The sequence below is a fragment of the Pristiophorus japonicus genome, chromosome 12, assembly GCF_044704955.1.
Source record: "Pristiophorus japonicus isolate sPriJap1 chromosome 12, sPriJap1.hap1, whole genome shotgun sequence".
NCBI classification, from domain to species: domain Eukaryota; kingdom Metazoa; phylum Chordata; class Chondrichthyes; family Pristiophoridae; genus Pristiophorus; species Pristiophorus japonicus.
This window is the reverse complement of record NC_091988.1, coordinates 84,616,248-84,632,146: the sequence shown is the minus strand read 5'-3', so window position 1 is coordinate 84,632,146 and position 15,899 is coordinate 84,616,248. Positions and strand designations below refer to the sequence as shown.

The window sequence follows — 15,899 nt, the reverse complement described above, 5'->3', positions numbered from 1 at the left end:
GAATGGGGGCTCATTCGAGAAAGTGGGAGTGGGATGGGCGCCATGACCAGTATCATGATAGCACAAGCAGCTGCACTAGGAATTTATTCATTTTTTTAAAAAAACCGTTACAAGGGAAATGTGGAATTTAAACACAGGAGAAGGGCCTTTGAAACAACTGAAGTTCAAAACACCAAGACCAAAGACTAATTCAAGCAAGTCACATTTCAAATTTATTACTACATTTTTTGACAAATGATGGAAAAGCCCAAATGAGAGAAAAGATTCAGGTGTGTTTCCTGAAGAGGAAGGCAGCCACCAGAGTGGCTGAGATCAGGGCCCCAGCTGCCAACGTCACAACCAGAAGCACCTCACCTGCAGAGAATGAGAAGCCATTGAGTCAGGAGTCACTAGACTGGAATTGGGTTCTCAAAATCAACACTCACCTGCAGAAGAACTCAGAATCTCCTCATGAGTCTCGACAGCTTCACTTCCCATCGAATGAACCAGGTCTTTCAGATCAGCATCCAGAATGATCAGTGGTCCAAGGGAGGCTTCAACCTTCCACACAGGCTCCGACTCTGCAACAATTCATTCCATCCAGTTACAAACGAACATCGAACAATAGCCCCAACACCCAATACCACCACAACATACCCAGCTCAGATAGGACCTCTCTCCTGCTCCTGGAGTGAAGTCTTCCTCCAGATCGCAATCTCGAGGCTCCGCAGTTGCTCCCATCACAACAGGCACAAATCTCATTGGATCCTTCCACCATGGACAGGTCCAATTCAGTCACCAGGGACCATTTAAACAAACAAGGAAGCACACGATTGGCATATGGATTCATTCTGACCAAAGAGGATCACCATTATTGGGTAGATTTCACTCACCGGTTGGCTGGCTTCTGGAAGGAACAAGCTTTGTTGACTGAATCTGGCCTTTGATCTGCTGCAGCTACTTTCAGGTGGCAAGTGATGAAGATCTGCAGGAGACACATGCAGGAGTCATTCAGTGTCAAACGCTCACTGTCTCAACATCTGGTCTCCTCTTACCAAGTCCCTGTCGTCCTCAAAGAAGCGGAATGCATCCAGCTTGAACTGAAGCTTCTCCAGGTGATCTCGCGGTGACACGAAGGAAGAAAAGGAGTCTTCGTCTCGGCTGTCCAACAGGCAACTGGACAGAGGGTCAGAAAGAGCTGCATCATTAAGAATGGATTCCCTCCGCCAAACAGTTCGGATTGTGACTTATGCAGCCCACATAAAGACCTTACCCGTTGAAGTCAATAATGTTGTATCTGGGGGTGGAGTCCTGGTCTGGGCTCAGTGTCGCTATACAGCAGTCAATATAGAGCTTCAGAGGCATGTGGTTCATGGTCATCACAGAGGCCTCGATGTGAATGAGGTCACCCAGGTGGTAGATATTGGAGGTACGCTCTGCACTCCAGTTAGCTGGAAAGGGAAAGGGAATGAGAGCAGGAACACAAGCTTTGGGTTCCTCACTTGATTCCAAGAAATGAGTAAAACAGGCATGGTAGACAATTGATGATCACTTACCAGTCATCAGACACAGGGAGAATGACAGACATCCCTCTCCCACCTTGGTGGAGAAGGGGACCCAGGTGGGCTTAATCGCATTCCTGCTCACTGTCCTCTTCCTGTGGAAAGGAGCAAGGCCAGCTTTACTTCCAATTCACAACGCCATTGGAGGAAAGGAGAGCCTGTCAATCATCCACCTTACTTGGGATAATGGCACACAATAGGGACAACTGCTCCACTGGTTCTCAATGCCTCCTCCAATACAGCTCAGCTTGTAGTACAGGTGGCTGGTGTAAATCAGCAGGTCGTCCGTCATCTGGGAGAGAAAATGTGATCTGGTCATGATCAGGTACAGAGCAAGGGAGTTATTCTTGGACAAGAGAGCAGTGTTGAGAAACACACACAGCAATTCATACTTCTATTAATTAGAGACCCAGCCCTATCCAAATCCATTTGGAGATATTGTCGGCCTCTGGGGGAAGGGAACCTCAATCATCCACTTGTACTTTTATAAAAAAAGTCACTTGTCATAGTAAAACATTAAGGCACTTCACGGGAGGTTCAGAAAAAAAGTTTGGCACCAAATCGATAAGATATTTGACCAAAGGCTTGGCCACATAAGCAAAGTTTTAATAAGTGCCATAAACAGATGGAGTGGTAGAAAGACAGAAGTGTTTAGGGATAACTGCTCCATTGGGCCTCAGTACTTTATGGTCACTTATGGTGATGCATTCTGTGATGTATGTAAACCTGTAAATACCATGTCTAACCACCAGAGGACTTATCCCCTGGAGTCCCAAGGGATCCCACAATGCCTTGGGAGTATCTGTATATATTTGGCTGGAGGGGGACTCTGATCTGTAATAAAAAGGACTATGGTCACAGCTTACTTTGAGCTTGCCGTATCTAGTCTGACTATTCAAGACATAACATTCCAAATTTCAACAATCCTGAGAATTCCTTCAAAGGATTGTCTTCAGTCTAGGTTTCCTCAGTACAATTTCACCATAAGCATGTTCTGCCTTTACTCTAGGGGCAGCTTAATTTGATGAAAAATGGCTCAATTTTTCAAAGCATTTTTGCATAAAGAACACTTGAATATTTCAATCAGTTCCCATGATTCTTTCTACAAGTCAGAAAAAGCATGGAACTCCAACTGTGTCCCAACCAATCTCAGAAATCAATACTAAACTACCAAATGTACATCAAACAAAGTCACCCATGTAGCCACAATCCTTCATCTCACCCTCCACTGTTACATTGCTCAAGGCAGTCTAGTAACCATGTACTTCAGTCCAGATGACAAGTTTATTTTCAATCAATAAAAGATTGAATCAGGGAAAGAAACCTCCATGAGTATCTCATTTAAACAGGCCTCACTAAAATATTCTGAACATAAAGCCCAATCAAAATGAAAGCTTACATTAAAATCATATTGTTACAGGTCCAAATATTTCATAGAATGTTCAGCACAAATAGTCCATTCAACCCAACTAATCTTTGCCAGTGTTCCTCCTCCCAGGAGCCCATTGTTTGCAGAAGGTTTTAGATCAAGAATCACATTACCTTTACTGTGCTGTCACATTCATGGAGCCCGTAATGAACTAAGACGGTGTGGTTCTGAGAGTAGACCCCAATGGCCGACAACCTGTTGACCCCAGGGTCAGATCAGCTGCTTTAATCAGGTGCCTGGTTCCAAATAAATCCATCTGTACACTGACCAGCAGGTTCTGCTCTCCACACTGCACCATCACAGTCTGCAGTGGAGACACACTTCGCCCCTCAGACTTACTGAAACCAGAACCAAAAGCTGGGCCTGGAGGGACACGAGTGGCCTTCTGAATGCTCCATGGGAAGTCCCAGTTTCTAAACTGTTGCCTAGCATAAGAGCAACAAACCACTCCAATCAAAACCAACAGAGGCACCAAACCCTTCACTAGTTGCCCCATAATACAAACTACTGCAGCTCAACTGGGCTCTGTGGGGAGCCCCCTGATTCCCTTTTAACTCTTTTGAGTTAACCTGCAAAAACATAAAACATTAAAACCATGCCACCCGACCTGGGTGACACTGCAGACATTTTCAAGGCCCCTTTTTTTTTTTTTGGGGGTTTTTTTGGGGCGCTAAAATCAAATTTTTCCAGTGCCCCCTTTAAACGATTCCCTTTTATAGACACAGCCTGCCATCACCTGAAAACAATTGGAGCAGGTGTGGTTCAACTAAACCAATAGACTATCCAACAATCTTACTAATTGGTTGTTTCCAGAAAGTTTTTCACACAGACTGGATCAGTGATCGGGAGATGCTCCAGGCTGGAGACTATCTGGGTCTCTGGGAACAAGACAAGTTCAGCTTTTGTTTTTTGATGTACTGAAGAATATAATGAAAGAAACATACACAGACACCTGAAGAACATACATTCTATTCAAACTATTTTAATTTAATCATACTTTACAACTTCAGATAAATACAGAGCTATATTTTATTAAGAGCTTTGATAATGTTTAACTGAAAGAAGTATATTTCCATCTCCGTACCACTGCCCGACTCCGCCCCTGCCTCGGCTCCTCCAACCCTGCAACGCTCCGAGATCTCTGCACTCCTCCAAATGTGGACTCTTGCGTCTCCCTGATTTCGATTGCTCCACCATTGGTGGCTGTGCCTTCAACTGCCTTTGCCCTAAGCTCTGTGATATCCTCCCTGAACCTCTCCTCTCTGCATTTCTCCTCCTTTCAGATGCTGATGAAAGGTCATCGACATTAAATTCTGACGGAAGTTCATCGACCTGAAACGTTAACTGTGTTTCTCTCTCCAAAATGTTGCCTGACCTGCTGAGTATTTCCAAAATTTTCTATTTTTATTTCAAATTTCCAGCACCTGGAGTATTTTGCTTTTGTCCTCCTGTAAGACGCTCTTTAAGACCTATCTATTTGACAAGTTTTTCATCAACTGTTCTAATATCTCCACTTGTGACTCAGTGTCAAATTGTGTTTGATAACTTTCCTGTGAAGCACCTTGGGTCATCTTATGATGTTAAAGGTGCTACATAAGTGCAGGTTGTTGTTAGTTTTAAAGCTGGTACATGGGCTCTTTTATAATCCTTTTGGTGCAAGACCCGAAAACGATTGGAGACTTGTTCAGAATGAGATTGGATTCAGATCGAAACAGGTAAACTGCCCTACAACCTGATGCAGTCTGTAGTGACCTGTTGAGGTCCAATAGCTGATTGCATGTTGAGAATTGGTCATGTCTTGGTTTATTTTAATAAATCAATAGAAGTGATGCTGGATTGCCCAGTTCCACCAACAGAGAGGCAACTGCACAAGTGCCCCTGAAACTGAGGCGGCACCACTAATATAATTAAACATCATCACCTATTAAACTCAAATAAACTCATAATGTAAATCACAATATTATTACACGTGTCGATAAGACTTTCCTTTCCTTGCGGTACCCATCGGTCGCAGGAGGACTCGAGTGTACCGATGGGCATCGCATGCTCCCTCTCCAGGGCCACCTGAGCATGGACAAGACCGAGGAGGAGAGACAGGAAGGCTGAGTGAACCATCCCAACCCGTGGGCTGCACTCAGTCTGGGCCTGTGAATATTTGTCTTCGATGGCCCTGGGTCAGAGGTCAAGTTATTACTGAAGTCTCCTTCTCTCTCGATTATCATTGAAAATTCTTTTGCCAATTGAGCTTCCCCCCTCTCCCATTCCTGGCTCCTGAGCTCACCTGCATCCCCAATTCCAGCACCCTGCTACCCATCCCCTGCCCCCTCCCCCCACTGATGCTGCCACCTACTGACCCCACCCCGTCCACAATTCCTGCACCCCGATGTCTGTTACCTACCTCCTAGCCCCACCCACCCCCCGCCCCTATTCCCACACCTTTACCCTTCAACTGGCCACTATGTGCCCCAGCACCTCACGACTCGCACTGTTCCCCACCCCCTGTCCGAACCCTGCCAAACCAGCTGGTCCAGCCCCCAACCCCTGCAACAGTCCCTGCCCCCCATCCCCTTCACCTACCTTCCCGCCCCCACCCTCTTCTGTTACTCTGGGACCTCCCCGGAGCCCTCCACCCCCTCTCCAACCGTCCCCTGCCCAGTCCTTAGTCCCAGCCCTGGAATCCCAGCTCCTGATCTACGACCCAATAGCTCACTCAGGATGGACAGGGTGGAACTGAACCAGACAGGCAAGCAGACACCACATTTAACTTCTGAACTTGTCCTGAGCTTACGAATCTTGGCCCATGGTGCTGATCAATTTGCCTTAGTGTTGGTTATGGAAGGGGGGGGAAATCAACCAATGCCCGGCAAAATTTCCTGACCTTGCTGATTAATTGGTTTATGGACTTCTGTGGTGTGTTGTTCATGACCTTGGCAGGAAGATGTGGAGGAAGCTGGCTGTGGTTTATTGGGGGCATTAACCGCCGCCTCTGGAACTTGGTGTTTGGTTTCGGCAGAAGCTGTGCTCAGGTAGTGTGGCGCGGCCCCATTGGAGGGAGTGTCTCAATGTGCCATGTTTTCGTGTGGTTCTACTACGGTAAAATGGACAATCCAGTGAAAAGAAAGAAAGAACTTGGGCTGGATTTTGGGGTCATTTGCGACCGGGTTTTTGCCGGGTTTTGACCCTCCGCGGCGAAAAATCTGTCGGTCAGCTGTTTTTCACCCTGTCGCGATCCTGGATTCGTTTTTTGCGGCGGCGCTTAGAAACACCGGGAAGAGCTGCGCCAGGTGTGCACCGGCTCACATTGTGACACCGCTGCGAGTTTCGAGTCTCACTCGACCCGTATGCCGCGAAACGCGCCCCACGATGACCACCAGGGAAAACACAGCCCTGTCGGTGGCGGTGCGTTGGATAAACTGGAAAAAAGGTAAGTTAAAATTTTTAATGTTTTAATTTTTGCAGCAATTTGTGAGGTAAGGGTGTTGTCAATGTTTCTTTAATGATTTTTTGACGTTTTTTCCCCTCCCAAGGCCTCTCTCTGAGCGCTCCTGGCCCCGCACTAAAGTTGGCGAGGTTCCTGGTTTTGCGCTGCAAAAGTAGTTCAACGCCTCCCTTTGTGCTCCATCTCTGGCACAGAGCCCAAATGTTGAAAGTTAAGCAATTAATCGCTAACGTTAATTGGGCAGTAAATTTCCTGCCTCGCCTCTGTTTTCGCCCTGAAAACGGAAAGCCGAAGATCTCGCCCCTTGTGTCTCTTTAGCACATTTCACAACCACGGAACATCCAAAAGCACTTTACAGTCAATTCAGTATTTTTGAATTGTGGTCACTGTTGTAATGTCAGAATTACAGGCAGAGTCTCAGTTTAACGTCTTATCTGTAAGACGGCACCTCCGACAGTGCAGCACTCTCTCAGTACTGCACTGGACGTGTTTGCCTGGATTACCTGCTCAACTCCCTGGAGTGGGACTTGAACCCACAACCTTCTGACTGAGGTGCGAGAATGTTACCCATTGAGCCATGGCTGACCAGTTGGGCCTCTACTTTGTATAATCTTCCACAGGGCCCCTATAGCGATCAAGAAAGAAATCCTGGACTTCCCATGAACAACACCAGGTAAGATCGACTTGTGTAATATATAAAGCTGCTCTATGAATGTATAAGATGCGGAGACGGTAACCCAATCAGATTGTTCCGATACGCAGGCAGAACGGCCAACTCCTCTTTGGACATATTCTTGGAGGTTTCATCACATGACCTCCAACCCCTCCACCAACACGTTCATGCTGAGGGCACCCCACCTTCCCATCCTGATTGGAGAGCGGAGTCGCTTCCTTACCCACTCAAGTGATTCTTGACTCCCAGTCAGATAACTTTTATCCTTTCTCCAATATTTTTGTCATCAATAAACAGAAGTACTCAGAGAAAATGAAGACGACAATTTATTTTAATGCTCCTGTGATTTTTCAATGCAGCAGTGTCGTGGAGATTTATCTTTATTTTGTGTAGACTCCAGGGTAATCCTGGAGCGTTGGCAACCCTATATCCAGGGCTGGCCGGTTTTCCCCCAATTTCATTTTCGTACCAGATTCCCAGACCTTTTACAATGGTGGTTGGAGATTTGGGAAGAGGAATGCTGAACCCAACAATGAAAATTAACACTGCGCGGACATGGTCAAGAACCCCTACACCAGTGTGGCATTACCCCATCTCACACTAGACACTCCTTGTGAGCTGGGAGAGTGAGAACAACCATTTTTAAGCACCTGATTGAGAGTCAGTTTTGTGCTGTCGGTCTGGGTTGGGAAGAGTGGAGATTATCCTCAAACTTATTTCAGGCAGGACCATTAAAGGCAGCAGGGAGTTTAAAAAAAAGAAAGGGAGAAAAAGAGTATAGAGTCTTCCATTTCATCAGGCTGGGTCAAATCCATACCTTGAATCCCAGAAGCCCAAAGAAGAAAGCTCAATTTGTTTTAGTTTGGGTCTTTTTGTTCCCCACTCCAATGTTTTCCTTGCCTGAAGGCATTGATTCAAAGAGATTCCTAACCCTGATTGGCTGGGCACACAAGAACAGCAGCCAATGCATGTTTTCATTTGTTGACCGTGGTAGGGTAGGGAAGTGGAGTTTTTTTTTCCCCATTTCCAAATATGCTTTATGACTATTAAAAATTTACATAATACCTTGTAAAGCAGTCCAGTACATTTGGATGTGGTCAGCAATTCCATACAATACATTTGGATATTGACAGCAGTTCCGTTCAATACATTTGCTTGCTTTACATTGCAGAGGTACAATTCAGGATACATTGTAATACAGTCATCAAATTACAGTATATAGAATGGGTGCAGTTACAGTTAGATTTCTTTACAACATACATTACTAAACAGAACTTACATTACTAAACAGAACTTGCATTTTACATGGCATTAGAGGTGTTTTTAAATCATGGTGCTTTATGTATACAAAAAGTTTACAAGTACAGCCCAAGGGGACTTTTATACTGATTCCAGCCGAGGGATGGAGTTGGGAAAAGGATATTGAGGGAGTGTAGAGTTGGGGGTTGGAAAACAGCATCATAAATTTGAATCCACTCCTCATAACTCCACTTTCCAGACAAGTTGTACAGATGGTGATCAGGAGCAAGAATCTTCAGCTAACTTGCTTCCTCACTAGCCAAAAGTCAGAGGCCAACTCTATTCCCCCACACTGCTCCCCTTGCTGAGCAGACCAAGCATCGAATCTGGGATTTTCTGCTCTGTTGGCCTCAGTACCATAAGAGTCAGTGCCTTTAAAAATGTTTAGTACAGAGGAGATCAGCCATTGAATTTGCCTCAGTCAGTAGTACTCCTACCAGAGGTCAGAAGATCACGTATGCACATCCCACTCCAGAGACTGCAGCACAAAATCCAGGCCAACACTAGTTGAATACTGAAGGAGCACTACACTGGTAGAGGTTCGTCTTTCTGATGGGACGTTCAACCATGGCTCCATCTGGCCTCTCTAGCGGCTGTAAAATATCCGATGGGACTATTGAAAAGAGCAGGTCAGTCCTCTACATGTTCTGGCCAATATTTATCAGAATGATACTAGGGCTAAAAGGGTTAAATTATAGAAACAGGCTGCTTAGACGAGGTTTGTATTCCTTGAGTAAAGAAGGAAAAAGAGTGATCTAATTGAGATGTAGATTAAAAAAGAATTGGTCAGGAAAAATATTTCCTCTGGTCAGGGAGCCCATAAGAAGTATAAGAATAGGAGCAGGAGTTGACAACCTGATCCCTCGAGCATGCTCTGCCAATTAATAAGATCATGGCTGAGCTGATAAGGAACTCAGCTCCCTTCCCTGCCCGCTCAAAAACCTTTCTATCACCAGCTTAAATATATTCAATGACTGGAGCTCTCTGGGGCAGAGAGTTCCATAGATTTACAACCCTCGAGAAGAAATTCCTCATCAGTTTTAAATGGGCAGCCCCCTATTCTGAGACTATGTCCTCTGCATCCACCTAGTCAACCGCTCTCATTATCGTGTCAATCTGTCACATTCTTCTAAACTCCAATGATTATAGGCCCAACCTACCTTCATAAGTCAACCCCCTAGAATCAACCTAGTGAACTTGCTCTGAACAACCTCCAATGCAAGTATATCCTTCCTTAAATACGGAGTCCAAAACTGTACACAGTAACCAAGTGTGGCCTCACCAATACCCTGTACAGTTGTAAGACTTCCCTGCTTTTATACTCTAGCCCCCTTGCAATAAAGGCCAACATGCCATTTGCCCCGATTACTTGCTGTAGCTGCATACTAACTTTGTTTCTTGCACAAGGACCCACCCGCCCCCCAGTACTGCAGCATTTTGCAATTGATCTTCATTTATTACAATTGGCTTCTCAATTATATCTGCCAAAGTGGATAACCTTACATGTTCCCACATTATACTCCAGCTGCTAAATTTTTGCCCACTTAGCTTGTCTATATCCCTTTGCAGATTGTGTCCTCCTCACAATTTGCTTTCCCACCCATCTTTGTATCAGCAAACTTGGCTACATTACACTCGGTCCTTTCATCCAAGTCATTAATAGATTGTACATAGTTGAGGACCCAGCACCGATCCCTGCAGCACCCCACTAGTTACTGTTCGCCAAGTGGAAAATTACCCATTTATCCCAACTCTTGTGTTAGCCAATCCTCTATCCATGCTAATATATTACCCCCAACCCCGTGAACTTTTATCTTGTGCAGTAACCTTCCATGTGGGAGATTACTGGTGGACAGACGTGTTTCACAGCCACTGCGGAGGATGGAGGAGCGTCCTGGGCAGCGCACAACCTCCCTGCAGACTTACTCAAGTACATGTGCGGGTGGAGAGATTTGGCTACCGAGTCGGCGGCGGGGCACCTTTGGGTGGAAGGGCTTTTTTACTGTCAGGGGTTGCGGTGAGTTTGGGTGCCATCTTTGGGCAACATGAGCCCACCTGCCTCGGAGCAGGGAGTGACAGGGGCATGGCTTCCTCGACATCACAACGCTTTCCATTGTCCTGCTGCGGGGCAGGGAGAATGCACAGCAGCCAGCTTACTGCAGGGAGGCCATCAGGTGCCGGATGGTGACCAGTGACAAATATATAAGGTCCAGGTCAATGATTGGAGCAGTAAAAAATTGTCTACTGAAGATTACACAATATTTGTTCAAAGTCTGCCATTTCCCTGTTCCCCAGTCTCATTCTCTAGGGGGCCAACATTTTACCTTAACTATTCTTTATGTACCTGTAGAAAATTAAGACAGTTACAACTAACCCTTGAGCGATATTAAATGTGGATCACATTTAGTGAAGTTACAGTACACGGAGGCCAAAACATACCTACCTGCAGTGGCCAATTAAGGAGATGCTGCTTTGGTCTATTCCCTTGGCACTGGAGAGAGACTAGAACCTGCTCACACAACTTCCTGGCTGCCTGAATGCTGGATGTCTGTAACCCCATCTACTTTCTGTAGAAAGATGGCAGCAGCTCCTTATTACTTACATCCATTTAAAAAGGCACAATATTTAACCCATAGGAGTGGAGATTTATTTGAAAAGTTGGAGATTTATTAGTCTTTCAAAAAATTATGAAGGTTTTCATAAGGAATGGGAAGGAGAACACTTTCCAGCAGAAGGGTCAGTCACCAGATGATAGATTTAAAGTACTAAAGGTTATACTTTCCATAGAGGGAGTGCAGCAAAGGGTCACCAGACTGATTCCTTGGGATGGCAGGACTGTCGTATGAGGAGAGAAATCAGTCCACTAGAATTTAGCAGAATGAGGAGATCTCTGAAATATATAAAATTCTGATGGGGTTGGACAGACTGGATATTGCCCCTGGCTGGGAAGTCTAGAACAAGGAGTCAGTGTCTCAGGATAAGGGGTAGGAAATTTAGGACATGAGAAATTTCTTCAGAGGGTGGTGAACCTGTGGAATTCTCTACCACAGAAGGCTGTGGAAATGAAGTCATGGAATATAGTTGAGATGTTGCAAGACAAAAGAGTATGGAGAGAAAGCAGGAATATGGTGATGAGAGAGAGAGAGAGAGAGAGAATCAGACATTATCATATTGAATGGTGGTACAGGATCAAAAAGCCTACTACTGCTCCTATTTTCCATGCTTCAATGTTAAATACAGGCAAAAAGGGTCAAGTGGCCTCCTACATGCTGTATGCATGCAGGTTCCATCCTTTTAAACTCAAGTACTGCTAAGTTTCAACTGACCCAAAAGTGGCAGGTGGAGAGAATTAGTAAAATCTAGGCCTCCAAATCTGGTCTCATGTCTTTCAGATCAGAGGTTCTCAACTAATGGTCTGCAAAAATATTGCAAAGGGCTTGCCAAGCAGCCTGAGATTTTACACAGGATATACAGCACAGAAACAGGTCATTCGGCCCAATCAGTCCATGCTCCACTCGAGCCTCCTCCAGTCTTTCATTGAAATCTAGCAGCATATCCCTTCTCCGACATGCTGGTCCAACCTCCCTTTATATACATCCATGGTATTTGTTTCAACCACTCAGTGGTAGTAGGTTCAGTATTCTCACCGCTGATTTAAAAACTTTAATAAGTCAGCTTTAAAAAAACCCACCACATCAGGTGGGAAATCTAGCCGAGCAAAATGGTGGCTGTGATCCGAACACAACACTGCTCCCCCACCCCCACCTTCCCCCACCCCCACCTCCCCCCCCCCCCCCCCCCCAATGCTTGTGATGGCGGCAGCGGCCACTAAGCCCAGGGACCTGCTCACTGAATGGAGAAAGCTGGCAGCACTGGTCTGCCACCTTAATCTCTCCGCAGCTTATGATAATTCATCCCTCACCACCGCCAGTTGTTCCAACACCATGTTACATTGGTTGGTCTTCCTTTTCCTGGAAGAATTTCACCCCTCACTCGCCAAATACTCTCCCTGCATACATCACCAGCTGCAACACTAACCCACTTCAAGTATCCTGTGAATATTGAAATCAGCCAATGGAGGCTCCACTTCAGCTTGGAATTTTTCTCCCATGTATTATTTGTGCGGTCATGTTTGTCAATCAAATGAAGGGGCAAGGAAATAGGCAGCAGGTGCAGGGAGTAAAGGAGCTGCTAGGGTCAGTGAGTCAGTCTTTTGGGAGAAAGCCCAGTTGAATTGCACCATTACCAGCAAAACAGCAACAGTTTGCAAACGCATTTATATAATCTGCAGTAACTCAACCCTGGCCCTCATTTTCTCTGCTGAATGGTTGACTCACACCAATAGTTACAAGGGTGTTGGCTGCCCTTTGCTGCCTAAACTCATTCATTCTTCACCTGTGAGCATTAGCAGTCTTGCTCTACCAAGGAGGGCCTCACAGGCAGACCCAATTGTTCACTCAATATTGAGTTCCAGCTTGGATTTCAACCTTCCAACAGTGATCTGCACACTACTGGGACCAATTTGGGATGAAAATAAAACCCTGTGGCCTTTAACTGATGTAAAATATTGCAGATGGGCAAAAGGCCATTTCACTGAATCAGAACCAGGACCGACTAATGTGCTGGAAACATTCGGAGGGAATCGGGGCTCATTAGGGAAAGTGGGAGTGGGATGGGCGCCGTGACCAATATCATGATAGCACAAGCAGCTGCACTAGGAATTTAGTCATTTTTTTTTTTATAAATAAAAAAAGTTACAAGGGAAATGTGGAATTTAAACACAGGAGAAGGGCCTTTGAAACAACTGAAGTTCAAAACACCAAGACCAAAGACTAATTCAAGCAAATCACATTTAAAATGTATTACTCCATTTTTTGACTAATGGTGGAAAAGCCCAAATGAGGAAGGATTCAGGTGTGTTTCCTAAAGAGGAAGGAGGCCACCAGAGTGGCTGAGATCAGGGCCCCAGCTGTTAACGTCAGAAGCAGAAGCACCTCACCTGCAGATAATGAGAAGCCATTGAGTCAGGAGTCACTAGACTGGAATTGGGTTCTCAAAATCAACACTCAACTGGAGAAGAACTCGGAATCTCCTCACGAGGCTCGACAGCTTCACTTCCCATCAAATGAACCAGGTTCTTAAGATCAGCATCCAGAATGATCAGGGGTCCAAGGGAGGCTTCACCCTCCCACACAGGCTCAGACTCTGCAACAATTCATTCCATCCAGTTACAAACAAACATCAAACAATAGCCCCAACACCCAATACCACCACAACATACCCAGCTCAGATAGGACCTCTCTCCTGCCCCTGGAGTGAAGTCTTCCTCCAGATCGCAATCTCGAGGCTGCACAGTTGCCCCCATCACAACAGGCACAAACCTCATTAGATCCTTCCACCATGGACAGGTCCAATTCAGTCACCAGTGACCATCTAAACAACGAAGCACACCATTGGCATATGGATGCATTCTGATCAAAGAGAATCACCATTGTTGGGTAGATTTCACTCACCAGTTGGCTGGCTTCTGGAAGGAACAAGCTTTGTTGACTGAATCTGGCCTTTGATCTGCTGCAGCTACTTTCAGGTGGCAAGTGAAGATGATCTGCAGGAGACACATGCACGAGTTACTCAGTGTCAAACGCTCACAGTCTCAACATCTGGTCTCCTCTTACCAAGTCCCTGTCGTCTTCAAAGAAGCAGAATGCATCTAGCTTGAACTGAAGTTTATCCAGGTGATCTCACGGTGACACGAAGGAAGAAAAGGAGTCTTCGTCTCGGCTGTCCAACAGGCAGCTGGAAAGAGGGTCAGAAAGAGCTGCATCATTAAGAATGGATTCCCTCCGCCAAACAGTTATGAGAGTGACTTATGCAGACGAGATAAAGACCTTACCCATTGAAGTCAATAATGTTGTATCTGGGTGTGGAGTCCTGGTCTGGGCTCAGTGTAGCTATACAGCAGTCAATATAGAGCTTCAGAGGCATGTGGTTCACAGTCATCACAGAGGCCTCGATGTGAATGAGGTCACCCAGGTGGTAGATATTGGAGGTACGCTCTGCACTCCAGTTAGCTGGAAAGGGAATGAAACCAGGAACACAAGCTTTGGGTTCCTCACTTGATTCCAAGGAATGAGTAAAACAGGCATGGTAGACAATTGATGATCACTTACCAGTCATCAGACACGGAGAATGACAGACGTCCCTCTCCTGCCTTGGTGGAGGAGAAGGGGACCCAGGTGGTCTCGATCGCATTGAGCTCACTATACTCTTCCTGTGGAAAGGAGCAAGGCCAGCTTTACTTCCAATTCACAAACCCCACCACCCCCAACCACCATTGGAGGAAAAGGAGAGCCTGTCAATCATCCACCTTACCTGGGATAATGGCACACAATCGGGACAACTGCTCCACTGGTTCTCACAATGACTCCTCCAATACAGCTCGGCTTGTCGTACAGGTGGGTGGTGTAAATCAGCAGGTCGTCCGTCATCTGCGAGAGAAAGTGTGATCTGGTCAGGTACAGAACAAGAGTTATTCTTGGACAAGGGAGCAGTGTTTAGAGAAACACACACAGCAATTCATACTTCTATTAATTAGAGCCACAGCCCTATCCAAATCCATTTGAAGAGGTATTGTCAGCCCCTGGGGGAAGGGAACCTCAATCAAGCACTTGTGCATTTATATAACTCACTTGACATCGTAAAACATTAAGGCATTTCACGGGAGGTTCAAAAAATAAGTTTGGCACCAATCGACGCAAGATATTTGACCAAAGGCTTGGCCACATAAGCAAAGTTCTAGTAAGTGCCATAAACAGATGGAGTGGTAGAAAAGCAGACGGGTTTAGGGATGGAAGACAGCACTAGGGATGGAAGACAGCACTAGGGATAACTACTCTGTTGGGTCTCAGTACTTTATGGTGATGCATGTAAACCTGTAAATACCATGTCTAACCACCAGAGGACTTATCCCCTGGAGTTCCAAGGTATCCCACTATGCCTTGGGAGCATCAGTATATCTAAAAAAGGCTGGAGAGGCACTCTGATCTGTAATAAAAAGGACTATGGTCACATCTTACTTTGAGCTCGCAGTATCTAGTCTGACTATGCAAGACAAAACATTCCAAATTTAAACAATCCTGACAATTCCTTCAAAAGGATTGTCTTCAGTCTAGGTTTCCTCAGTACAATTTCACCATAAGCATGTTCTGCCTTTACTCTAGGGGCAGCTCAATTTGATGAAAAATGCCTCATTCTGTCAAAGCATTTTCGCATAAAAGAACCCTTGAATATTTAGTAATCCATTCCCATGATTTTCTGCAATTGTGAAATATATCAGTTGGAGTTCAATCTAAGAAATCAAAACTAAACCACCAAATGTACATCAAAAAAAGTCACCCATGTAGCCACAACCCTTCATCTCACCCTCCACTGTTACATTGCTCAAGGCAGTCTAGTAACCATGTACTTCAGTCCAGATGACCAGTTTAGATTCAATCAATAAAACATTGAATCAGGGAA

General features: G+C 45.5%; 1 pseudogene; it reads right to left on the bottom strand.

Moving 5' to 3' along the window:
* Positions 1-265: 265 nt before the first annotated feature.
* LOC139276798 (zona pellucida sperm-binding protein 3-like) lies at positions 266-14,001 on the bottom strand (annotated as a pseudogene).
* Positions 14,002-15,899: the final 1,898 nt, after the last annotated feature.